This window comes from Lampetra planeri, chromosome 15, assembly GCF_965212315.1.
Source record: "Lampetra planeri chromosome 15, kcLamPlan1.2.h2, whole genome shotgun sequence".
Taxonomy (NCBI): domain Eukaryota; kingdom Metazoa; phylum Chordata; class Hyperoartia; order Petromyzontiformes; family Petromyzontidae; genus Lampetra; species Lampetra planeri.
Window position 1 is genome coordinate 7,081,436 of NC_136121.1, and position 13,758 is coordinate 7,095,193.

Here is a 13,758-nt window from a genome sequence, read left to right on the forward strand (position 1 = left end):
ATATCTCCGCAACAGCGTCCGGAATTCCGCAGCCCCTTGCCTCAATCGGAGGGAGTCGTCACCACCACACAATGCTCCCACGGTCTCGCCCACCAACCCAGGCAAGGAGGGAATGGCCCGGTAACAATGGGTCAAGGTGTAGCTTGTGAGTAGGCGGTGGAAGGAGAGTGCAGGACCAACCCCCACGCCCCCATCTCTGTCCGCTCGAGCAAATTCAATTAATTACCCTTCAGCTTGAGCCGCGAGCCTCATTAAGTCACTTTGCTCAGTTGCTGCACTCAGCCATGCCCAACAGGTCACGTGCACTCATTTCATTATCCTTTTGCTATTTCAAGCATCCACGTGTTCGTGATTGTGTTACTTTAATCTGTTTTAATACGCACACACACACGCGCACGGTTTTTACTGGTGGTGTAACTATTCACCCCCCCCCCAAGCCCGTACCCGAACCCCTCAACTTAAGCAATAACTATAAATTGTCGCGAGCTGATTAAAGCATCGATGATTTTTTTGCACAGTGGTGAATGTATGTTGAACTTCTTTTGCACCGTACGTAGCCAACCGTGCTAATCGGAGGTGGCTGTGGCGGCTCCGGGTGGTTGTAGGTGTCACGTGACTCCATTACATGCAGCATATGCAAATAAAAAATTACTCGATTCTATCACATACACACACCATTCGTGGCATTTATCCACATCGTACAAATATTCATCGATACATTGATGCATCGTTTCATCGCCAGTATTAACAGTATATACACATTAAATTTCGATTTAAAGCTTTCGTGACTGCAGGGATTCATCTTCTTGGTTTTTTCGGTAAAGTCACGTAGAAGGGAAGTAATAAAATAATAAAAATGAAACATAATAAAATGAAACAATTCTCACGACGTTTCGGCCACAACGCAAGCAGCCGTCCTCAGGTGAAGAATGAGACAATCCAAGCTAGGAGCTTACATATAAGCTGGGTTGGGGGTGGGAGAAGAGCGCCTTAACAAAAAGAATGTGCATATCAAGAGGAATTTAGCATATACATGGGAAATGCGCAGGGGGCGGGGGGGCTTCAAAGTCATACCATGCCCACGCACTATGCAGGATCAAGAGCACCAAGGGGGGATGCAGGGATTAGCATTAACAAAGGAAAGGAATGCCAATGATATGTAGCTGCAGTTACTAAACAACACCGTAGAAAACTAAAGTATAAACTACATACAAAAAACTAAAATATAAACTGCATAGCACCATCAGTATACTTACTATACTCTACAATAAGCTGAGTTACTAACAGCAAGTAATACATTACAATTCTACGTCGTAAAAGTTATATAATATGCTTCCATCTAAACTTTATTCTCTTACATCAACCGAGCATATACCGTACTATATACTGCCATAGATAAACCCAACATTAAATTATATACTGTATTGCAATACACCACATTTCAACATAACACTATGTATTATTATACCTACCCTAATGTGTATCAAAATGGTTTATTACGTCCTTCCAATGATTGCTAAGCCAGAATCCATCTTCTCGATTAAAATTGTCTCTGTGTTTGTATATGTGGATCGCCTCATGAACGAATCTCTCATGATAGCCAGGTGGCTTGCAGAGAACCTCTGTCTTGGAGAAGTCAATGTCATGTGAGCCCACTGAGTTGTAACAGTGATCTGCCACGGCTGAGGTGTTTGTCCTACCGTGTTTCAGGTCAGCTTTATGTTCACGGATGCGGTCCGAGACATGTCGTTTGGTTTGTCCAATGTAACTGCTACCACAGAGGCAACTTAGTTTGTAGACACCAGGGTGCTGTATGTCTGGAACCACATCTTTTACAGACGGTACCAGATCACGGATTTTATGTACTGTGTCCGATATGCTCGGTTGATGTAAGAGAATAAAGTTTAGATGGAAGCATATTATATAACTTTTACGACGTAGAATTGTAATGTATTACTTGCTGTTAGTAACTCAGCTTATTGTAGAGTATAGTAAGTATACTGATGGTGCTATGCAGTTTATATTTTAGTTTTTTGTATGTAGTTTATACTTTAGTTTTCTACGGTGTTGTTTAGTAACTGCAGCTACATATCATTGGCATTCCTTTCCTTTGTTAATGCTAATCCCTGCACCCCCCCTTGGTGCTCTTGATCCTGCATAGTGCGTGGGCATGGTATGACTTTGAAGCCCCCCCGCCCCCTGCGCATTTCCCATGTATATGCTAAATTCCTCTTGATATGCACATTCTTTTTGTTAAGGCGCTCTTCTCCCACCCCCAACCCAGCTTATATGTAAGCTCCTAGCTTGGATTGTCTCATTCTTCACCTGAGGACGGCTGCTTGCGTTGTGGCCGAAACGTCGTGAGAATTGTTTCATTTTATTATGTTTCATTTTTATTATTTTATTACTTCCCTTCTACGTGACTTTACCGAAAAAACCAAGAAGGAGTATATACACACACGTACATATCACGAGGAAGAACTTTTCTTCAGAGCGATAAAGGCATCTGAGGACACCTCCCTCCATGATAAAACCAAACATGATCTCAGCTTTGCAGGTTACTCTCGCCCAAAGGCGGCGGTTGCTGAGAGCTACTGAGCAAGGTGGATTTATTGTTTTTCACCGATCTAAGCTTTTTCTCAATCCTCAGCTCTTTGCATGACCGACTGCATTGCTGTGCCAGAAACAGGCCATATGGAATGTAATTAAGCATGCCTCCTAATGGGCAGATTGTGTTTGAGTTAAAAAGTCAGGGCACTTAAGACCACGGAGGAGAAAAATTAGGTTGAAAAACATCTGTTTTGCAAACAAAAGGCTCTTCGTGGCAATGGAATCAATGAATCCCAACGAGGAAAATTCCTCGGACAGCCAAGGACAATAATGATGCCACAGCAGCCCTTATTCAATTCGTAAAATCTCCAGAAACTATAAGCGTCACGTCGTTTTTGAAGTTCGGTTGCCGCGAGGAAAGTGAAGCCTGCTGGCACGCCACGGCTCAAGAAAGGTGCACAATTAATAACAGAACGGAGACCAACGCACAAATGCGAAACAGCCCCGCGGCCTCGTGGAAGATTCCTCTGGCCTCGGAGCCGTGCGCTACCCAGCCCGAGAGCTTGCACAGTGATAACACTGGTCAACAAAAAAAAACATTTTTTCTGGCCTGAACTTTTGCAGCTGTTTTAGACTAATTTCAGGGTTCTTAGGTTTTTTCGGTAAAGTCACGTAGGTAAAAAAAAAAATTAATAAAAGTACTTGATTACAGCAAGCGTGCTGTGACGGTTCCACCTGAAGACGGAAGCTTGTGTTGTCTCCGAAACGTCGTGATTTTTATTTTTTATTTTATTTTGATTTAACTTTTATTAATTTTGATTTTTTACCTACGTGATTTTACCGAAAAAACCTAGGAATATGAATACATGCAGTCACGAAAGCTTTAAATCTAGAATTAATTTCAGGGTGCCGATTCCAAATCTGATCTCAGATTTGCTCTATCACATCTCATTTTTATGCTATCGGCATACCCCATTTTCATTGATTTTACCCGAAGTTAACTCTGTTACTTATGATTGCAAGTTGTTGCGAGTCAGCGATTGCTTTAGTGTTAAAATATGGTGCTGTATTTTTAGGATAGTGTGTTTATAATATCATTTTATGTAGATATCCACATTTATTTAATATTTTTTTTCTGCAGTTTTTATTGAAAATGCAATATTTGATATCTCAAAAACCTGATGTGATAGACAAAAACTGATGCCAGACTTGGAATCAGCACCCCAAAATTACCTTAAACCCGTTGGAATACTTTATGCCAGAAAAAGTGTGTTGACCAGTGTAATTCTACTCCGTCGCAGACGCGACCCGCCGTTCTTCCCTCGGCTAAATCAGCACCACGTGTCGGAGTGCCTGTTCAGGACGCCTGCAGTTTTCATGAAAGTCGAAGCGCGGATAGAGAGACCGGGCCCCCCCCCCCTCTCGTGCATCTGTATTTTCGTTAGATATTCTGCCAACTGGCACAGCGCGGGCATTTTTCTCCCCCCCCCACCACCACCACTCCGTGCTGCAGCAAACATGTGCGGAAGCAAAGTCCTTTCATCTCATGTAGGTGGACATGAAACCTATTCGGCATAATGGTTCCCACCTTAAGCGCTAACGCCCACCACTTGACAAGGCTTTACATGCGGTTATTCCGCTGTGGCTTCAGAAGTCCCCCTGTCTCAAAGCTGTCACGGACACTGGGTTGATCTCTGTTCCTTAATCCTCACTTCAGGTCAACCAGGGCTGCCAAGTGAGTCAACGAGAAACACCCGGCCCCGGAAAGCAGGTGAAACGACAACACGCGTACCTCGGGTAAACATCGCCGAGGGACAACATTTGCTTTGGGGAAATTAAGCCAACCAAACGGCCGGACATTTCATTTCACACTTGCTCACCCGCAAAAATGTGGGGGGTCCACCGATAACACGCCAACGTACAGAGAGAGTTCAGCGGCTACCGAAAGAGTGGAACGTGCCCCCCCAAAGCATTCGCTGAAAATTGCCGGCAACATCCAAAGGCATAGAGGATGGGTGGCGAGGGCCCTGATGCATGGAATAAAACAGGAGCCCCCATCCAATTCCGCCGCCAACCCCCACCGCCCCTCTTCGTAGCCTGGCTCCTTGTCTTCTCTGGCCCCTGAGCTGCGGTGCAGAGCTTTCACTTGCACACTCAATAGCTATGCCACTGGCAATATCCATGTTTCTGCAACGATTCTGGTTGTTTTTTTGCTCTGTAATAACTTCGCTGGAACTCCGTAGGCTGATTGGAGGTATTTAGGTATTTGGTTCGTTTCGGCGATCCGTGGGCGAGCCAGCAGAACGCCCGCAGAATTGACGCTCCGTGGACATCTGCGAAGTGCAGATTGCTCAGCGGTGCCTCAACAACCACCGCTCCACGCTGCTTTCTTCATCGTCCCACTCGCGTTCTTTCTCCTGACGGCTCCGCACCCGCGAGCCAGAGACAAGACACTCGTGCCAGCATCGTGCGCTGTGAGCGCTTAACGATGGGAGGGGAACAAAAAAAATCTGCTCACGGCTCAAAGCCAAGCACGAACCGGTATTGCTGTACGAAGGAACACAGCAACGATCAGATGTGTTTGTTAATACTGCTAACAACAACAAATAAATGGGAATAAGCCGAATTTTGAAATCTGATGGCGTGCATATACAATCACGATCTGAAGTTGTTTGTTTGCCCTTGTGAAAGTCTCAATGTTCCAGGTGGGCGTTACTTTGGCACTTGCGGTCAATTTCCGTGAGTGTTTTTGCACGTGGGCAGAAACCAGAGTGCCTGGAGAGCCTCCCATGCATACAGAGCTGAAACGTTCCAATCCCACACAGAGATTGGTCAGGACCCACTTGCTGTACTGCAACGTACTTAATTGCAAGGCCTGCGGGCCACTTGCGGTCCCTGGTGGCCTTTAATGCGGCCCTGACGTGCGGCCCCCGACAATACAAATATATGAAAATGTCCCCATCGTGGTGTCAAACCCCAATGGTTTCAAATGCGTGGCGGCCCTCACACTGATGATGTCTTATTGGCGAAAGTGGGCCCCCTCTGAAAATTAGTGAAAGACACCGCTGTACTGCGTCATGTAAGCACCTTATTGACCTGTAGGTGGGCGGCTCAAGCATCCACCAGCTCGATCTTACACACAGCTCTGCTTCCAAGTCACTGGTTCTAAGTTGTGCACCACCTCCATCAGTTGAGACGTGCCCTAGCGGTAGGTCCATTCGGTGTTTGTTGCAGGGGTTCATGGTTCGAATCCAGCGGCCGCCCTGGTTATTAATGCAGGCGTATGAACCAAAAACACACGTGCCGTCTGCAGCACAGAAGACGTCAAATATCCCGTGAAATCAATCGCAAAAGTAGACCATCGGGTGCCGGCATTATGGTCCCAATTTGCCAAATTTGAAAAAATAAATCCCCTCAAATTACTCAATTGGAAAATATTTGGCAAACCCCCCCCCACCCCTACTGCAAAAAAACTTGGCAGGACCCTCCTTTAAAAAAACAGTCATGAGACTCAGTAAGGCTTTCCATGGTAAACAAGTGTGATCATAACATTAGAAATATGGTCAACACAGATTCGTGAATTTGCTTCTTCAGGTTGTTGGGCTAAATCTAACACGGATCTGCAAACGCGATTCCAAACAGAAAACTATTCTACACCTAGCAGGCAGGTGCAGTTTTGCAGCGTTATTTAATTCATGGCAATTACATGTCTGACAGCAAGCACATGGGACAGGGAATGGACAATGCAGATGTAAAACGGTGCCCCACGGTGTTTAAGTAGCCAGTAAATGGAGTTAACAGAGGACATCCCAGAAGTAATGTCTCCTGTTTCTTATTTCTCAATAACTTACTATGGAAATGACACGACATTTTAGATATGCATTCATGGGAATGCTGTGAATTTCAACCGAAATATCTATCCTCGTATCGTTTAACATGCACATAGAGTATTATGGAACTCGGCCCAGCATTAATATCACAGTTAAAGGATTCCATACAACTTCTTGGTTCTTTCGGTAAAGTCACGTAGAATAGAAATAATAAAATAATAAAAATAACATCATTATATAATAATATACTTTTTTTCCATTCTACGTGACTTTACCAAAAGAACCAAGAAGATGAATCCCTGCAGTCACGAAAGCTTTAAATCGAGATTCCATACAAGTTCAATTTGGCATTCTACTGCATCTAACTGCAGCTGCATCTCAACATGCTGCGTTAACGTCCCGTCGCAAGTTACAAACAACAGCGTCATCTTCATAATGTTGTCCACGTAGGCCATACTTCAAATGGCTGAACGGGTGAGAATCTGAGGTTGCTGGATCTGGACTGTGTGGTGGATGGAGCAGCATAGTCTACTGGTACTAAACAATGGCTTCTGATGTTTTCAACCTTGTCTGGCCTGGCAATGTCACATTAGAGAAAGGCTGCTTCCCATCTGACAAATGTCCTTGAAATTTACAACATTGTCATGCAGTAATATCTAAAGTGTTCTTCTATAAGTTCGTTAAAAATGGACTGTGGACAAAGCGAGAGGCATTACTTTTGCAGATTCCCTCGCAGCTCTGAGTGGAAGTCGTGCAACTTTAATTTCACTTTTTGGCCATCACTGTGAGAAGCTACGCATTTGGCAATGCTTAAGTAGAATTTTTTTTTTATTACAGTTTTCATTTTGTATACAGTAACTGTTTATACAGATCTCCTTGGCGAGTCAAAAAATGTTTAAATACGTGGAGCCTAAAACTTGGACGTGGCCATCCAATTGCTCTGTGAATGTTGGACAACCGAGTGCGGGTCTGGAGTTGACCAGTTCACCGTGCTACCCCCACCGCCTTTGAGCCAGGAATGGCTTTTGTTTAATTTGTTTTGCAATCGAAGGCTCCAAGTGGGGCCCAAACCAACCCTGCATTTTAAAAAATCCATCATCAGCACTGCAAGGCATCGTGACTGAAACTCTTAAAGAGCAGAGGCCCTTAGAAACCCCTCATTAGTGCATCACTGTATGCATTTTTCTGCGTGCCTTTTGTCATCCCACCGCTGGATTAAGGCCTGCCCACGCTTTTTGCGAGTCGTGAAGGATTATTGACCGTGCTTTGCCACGCTGGTCGGTGCGTGTTCGTGAATGCGAGGGGTGCAAATGTGAGCACACAGAAGTACAGTACAGCCTGTTGCACCATGCCCATCCGAGCACCCTCTAGGCTCTAACCTGTTTATCTTCCGAGACCTGACGAGATCAGGCACATTCTAGGTGCTTTGGTCACAGTCATGCATTTATAAATGAAATACAAATTTTCCACAAAGACAAAGATCCCCCATATAGCCTCCACAGACTGTTGGGGCAAGTGCTGTTAGCGAGCGCATGTGAAGGCCGGCACGGCGCACGAGGGTATCGGTGGCCAGCACCACGCCCGGCCACTTTTGTCTCCCTAGTGGTGATATTTATGCACCGCACCAGGCACTCAGTTGAGGCTGAGTCGACCGAGGGGAGGCCCAGGACCGGTTCAGATAATCGTCGCTGGTGTTGGCCGTGAGCAGCGCAGCGCGCTAACCACTACACTTTCGCTGTGGTCACACACACTTGGCAGCAAAATGTAATGTTTTTAACTTATTTACTGGAGAAACACGTATATACAGTGTAAGTGATTGCACATCATCATCATATATATCACACATAAAAGTAATCAGACGGACCTTAGTGTACATCAACTGAAACACATAAATGCAGAGCTGTGCAGAAAGAGAATGCATTTCAGCCCAACCTTGGCAAGTAAAAATGTGACACTCAGTACAAACAAATCACACGATTTATTAACTACAATTGTCATTTGCTCTGGAACACAATGGCTTGCACTTGTGGACACTGTAACGGGACCCCTCCACGCGTGTCGCTAACGCGGTTTGACAATGAACTCGCAGGTGCTGTGGAGATGGCCCCGGTCAAAGCGCTGGGGGCTGGCACAGCTGAGATCATGGGTGCCCAATATATAAGTGTAGTTTGAGTTGACAGTCTCAGTCCCGGTCACCACCCGAATACGAAGTAAAACCGTCACGTTTAACTTGATTCCGCAACTTAATTTGGTCAAATTCCGGCTATTAGAATTCAACATCGGCGTGACTGTCATGTCACGAGCGTGACTCTCTAATGCAGAGTGGGCAGGGTATTTTCAGCCCTACCGTGTGGAACAGTTGTCACATGCAGGGATCTCAGAGGTATCTCTGCGTGTGGCTCGTTTCTGTGGACTATTTTCTAACCCGAGGGGTTTGCACCGCTCTGCGACGCATCCCAAGTGGAAACTTCGTCGCGTGGCGCGTTGTGACGTGCGGTGCCCGAAGCACAATCCGGATAAAACTGGATGTGAATGACAACAGCGTTTATTGAAACAAAAGGATGTGGGTGCTGGGAGCAGCTGGGGAGATAATATAGCAGAGGTGGAGAGCGAGCTTAAGAGAACCTGAGGCAGGTGCTCTGCCAAGAGCCCCACCACCCAGCCTGACCGGTGCTTTGAAAACGGCATTCACACACGTGTCCCACCGTTGGAAATCACAAAAAAACTAAAAAAAATCCATCTGATAAAAAAATAACATTTTATCTCAAAGGCCGAATTGACAACTCCCATCTGCCCTTGTTTAAAACCATGTTCTAATCATGAATCTGAGAAGGCATTTGAATGAGTGTTTCTTCCGACGGTTCTCATTATTCCCACCTGGATCTCGACAGGTGTTACTCTCTAAAGCAATGGTTCTTGACCTTTACTGCAGCCTTGCACCCCTTTGCTTCTCAATTGTAAAAAAATGTATAATATTAATAAATAGAAAGGTTTCATGGAACAAAATAGTTGTACTTAAATTTCGATTTAAAGCGTTCGTGACTGCAGGGATTCATATTCATATTCTTGATTCTTTCTCTTCTACGTGACTTTACCGAAAGAACCAAGAATATAGTTGTACTTAATTTGTGTTTCGATGATTTACCTTCTAAAGAAATCTGGCCATGTCTCGCACCCCAAGAAAGGGCATCTCGCACTCCCAGGGGGTGCGTGTACCCCAGGTTAAGAACCACTGCTCTAAACACACAGGTTCCTGTCATTCCTGCTAAAACCAGCAAGCAACCGGGCATGGAGAAATGCCAATTGCAGTATTTAGTCACGAACGCTTCACTGAGTCTCAAGACTCTCTTCAGGAGGGTCCTGCATTGCGGTGTTTGGCGAATACCAATATTTATCACAATAAAACGAATGTTTGACTAATACCCTTATTGAAAACTAATTTCTTTAGAGCTGCTTTTGTTGCTAGTTTTTTGTCGTTCCACGCACCACTAAATTGGCACGGTTGGCTACGTACGGTGCGAAAGAATTTCAACATACATACATTGTGTGCATTGGCTTCGTTTTTGAGGAACTGGAGTTCCTGGAGGGAACCTGGCATGAATAGGAAGGGGGTGGGGGTCACACTCTCCACTCTGATATCTTCCGGCTACACTTCAGCCCCATGACTACAACACCTGGGCAAGCCCTCATGGTCGCCAATCTGACGAGGCCAATGACGTTGGACTACTGCAGTCAGTATTCATATGCCACGATAAAATAATATGTTTTACACATCACACTGGGTAGACATTTTAGGCTGAGCCGACCTAGGGAAGACAGGACCGGTTCAGATAATCGTCATTGGTGTTGGTCCTGAGCAGAAATCGAACTTTGGTCACCGCCAGGTTGAGTGCGCCAATCGCTACGCTACACACGCACGCACGCACGTTCACCCAACCCTTACTCATTTACGGCAGAAACAAGGCACTGGCTTCAGGCTCCCCTTCAAAAGATCCCATCAGTGCGTTGGTGATTCATGCTGAACATTTTCTCATTACGGCTGGCATGCGCTATGTTTAGATGTTGGAAACGATGGGGCCATTTCGGCCGAATAACCACCAGCACGTGCCACAAATCTGCCACATTTGCTGGCCATTTCGGGGTTCAGAAGTAGGATTTAAATATGATATTCTACGGGGAAAATCTAACTGAGAGCTCAAATGTAAAATAAACTGTTGAATTATTGGTTTAAGAGTGGCCATAAGTGAAAGGTATGTGAGACATGCAGATTCCGGATTTTGATAAATGGCAGACTGGGCTTCTTGGCCCAAACGATCGTTTTCTGGTACGGTAACTTTCATTTTTTCGAAGTAAGTAAATAAATAAATCCCACAAGGGTTGGAAAAAAAATGGACTGCGGCAATGCAATCCTGTCTCAGCTAAAAGTCAAAACACGATTCAGTCTACAACACTCGCTTTGCAAATGAGTCTCACCGCTTCATTTCCTCTACTCGCTTCCTGGAGGTGCAGGAGGGGGGGGGGGCAGGGATAGAAGTTGAGCAAAAAATTCAAGCGTGAATTTTCACATTTTGGTGCGAGTGGGAAAAACTACTTTTTAAACGACAATGCAATCACATTCCCTCGGACGTTATATTTCAGCACGATGTCCGCGCCGTTGTTCTTCGTGGTTACTTAAAGACGCGGGCGTCAGTGCAGAACGACGCGCCGCACACAAACGCGAAAACGCAATCGGAGGGCTAAACGGCGCAGCTGAGAAACTCCACGCAGCAGCATCACTATCGCTTGTTTACAAAGCCACCGGGCAGTACGGCGAGTGTCAGGAACTCTTCCTAAGGAGTGGCAGTGATCTTAACAGCCTTGGTTATTATAAATAACCAAATAAGGTGTTACAACCAGCCAGAGAATCCCACTGCAGGAGTGCAAGAACACCCCAGCTTTTCATTTTCCACACAGCTTCCTCGCAAGAGAAAAATCTGTTTGTTTTTGTATGCCAGTCTGTCCGCTTAGAAGTGGTGCTTATTCGTGAAGATTTATTTGCTATTCTGGGATAACAAATGAGGCGCCAACTTTTAGGCACCCAAGAAGAAACCGCCTACAACCCAAGTCGAAATAAAACGGTCGATTCGTTACCAGCGAGGCAGACTGTCACACTTTTACGCCCCTCTCTTTTGTGTCCGAGCAGAGCACATTACGGCTACCAGATGAATGGCCACACGTACATTATCCAGACTGCAGTCCTAAATTATAAGTCATTTGGACGGTAAGTACTGCCGTTATGCATAAGGGCCCCGAGTAAATTATGACTCTTACAGTTGTGAGTGTGGGGATTGGGTGGGAAGAGAAAAACAACCAACGTGCACTCGAGTCACTACGTTTCTGCTGAGCCCTTTATAGAAAAACACTTTTCTAGAAAATTGGGGGTGGGTGGGGGGGTGTTATTGTATGTGTCACTGGCATTGTCTTTTTTTCAAAAGAGGATCTTTCATCTCAGAGAGCGCACCTGTGTCGAGATCGCTCGCACTCAGTATCTTCACGATCCATCCGATTATTCGCCTCTGCCTACTTCCCCCCCTCTCGTCGCGCTCTGCTCCCCTCGACGCACTCGCTGCTCCAGCAACCGAGGCCAAGTATCAAAACCCCGGGTCCATCTTCAGGTCGCTCAATCACCTGTTGCTGTCCGTATGGTCTGGGGCCACCTTGTTCAGGCCATCCATGGCACCCACTCCCTGGCCCTCTTCACGTGCGGGTTCAAGACCTCCCTCTTTCTCCTCTTTGCCTATGACCGGCTTGCCTCTGTCTATTAAAAATAACATTCAAGCAGTTTCCGCGCGGCATCTTCAGTTGCGGTCACATTTAGACGCTAAGTACAAGCCGCATTGCATTGTCGTTTATTTCACGGGAATGAGTTGAGCAATTACTGAAAATACACACCAGCGTTGTACCTGATTCATTTGAAATTCTAAGGTGCATTTATAAGAACATGGGCAAGTGCACGAGACACGTGGGCCAGAAACATTGCAGGGCTGCCTTTAATTCGACCACTCAGCTGCATCCCACATCGTTCATCATTGTGCCACCATGACCCCTTCTCCAGGGCAATACGATTCAAATGAATCTCCGTGAAAGCCCAAGCCTGTTTCAAATTCAGCGGAACGGCCCGTCTGATTAAACCACAAATCACATGCAACAAAGAGCACATTAAGTCCTTTGATTTGCAAAATCACTCTTGACATTACAGCCACATAAACAGTGAGCATATCTCTGTATGCAAAAGCGAGGTATGATTTACCAGAAACACAGTGCAAGTTGAAAGTAACTGTTGTTTAAAAAAAAAATTCTGCCACGACAAAACCCAAACAAAAAGGTTATACAACAAATTGTGCTGTGTACAGCAGCGCTGTGAGTCACCGGTTTGAATTGAAACTTTACGGGATTCAAAATTAATCTCGACCTGCGTTCTGCTTTACGTCACCCGGCTTTCCAAAATAGCTCTTGGCACATTCGTGTGCAGCGCCGATCAAGGTCACATTGCTATCTCCCGGAACGCTGTGAGTCACCGCATGGAGCCACCGCTGACCAAAGCCATCCACATCAAGAGCAGTGGCCTCACTTTAACAGACACTTATCTGCCTGTGGAGTAATCTTGAAGAGATAAGCTTTTTTTAAAGAGATTATTACAGATTAAACGTGAAATGGAAGAAACGTACCCATTGTATTCATTCTTTTTTGCTGAGAAAACTTGTGACTGTTACTGGGATGGGTTTATTTTTTTTAAAAAAAGTTTAAACAAAAACATGGATATTTAATTTTAAGAAATTATAAATATGGGAACATAGAGGGGTGAAGTGGGATTGAAGCTTAGCTAGACTTTGAGATTATGACTCATGTGTAGCAATGGAATGAGCATCGCATATAAAGGCAATGATTATATTTATGATGATTTAATTGTTTACCAGCAGAATTGATTAAATCGGGGATCAATGGATTCCTACGTGCAGTAGAGAGACGGTGACAAGGATAGTGCCACATTTATGAGACTGTACAACACTGCGTACTATAATGTAGGGGTTCCATGAAATTTCGCTTGAAAATGTAGGGCATTCTCGGTGTAAAAAGGCTGAGAACCACTCAAGCCTAATATAAGGCTCTACAAATTTTGGTTTAGCGAAAGCCACTTAAATCTACCGTGTTCACACACCGGGTTAGCTCCCCAGTGGACAAAAAAAAGATAAAGAGTCTCATGATCTTAGAAGAAACTTCTACCAGATCGATAGTGGCACAGCAGCGGCAATGATAACGCAATGCAAACTGGCATTGGTGCGGCTCTAAACAGAAAGCTGCAGACATTTAGCCAAGTCTGAACACTAATGCAAGGCCC

The 13,758-nt window shown here is 45.2% G+C and overlaps 1 protein-coding gene across 2 annotated transcripts in view; it reads right to left on the bottom strand.

The window, feature by feature from the left end:
• Positions 1-13,758, bottom strand: part of GAB1 (GRB2 associated binding protein 1) — a 115,013-nt gene that overhangs the window by 67,299 nt on the left and 33,956 nt on the right. The gene's annotated exons all lie outside the window — the stretch shown is intronic.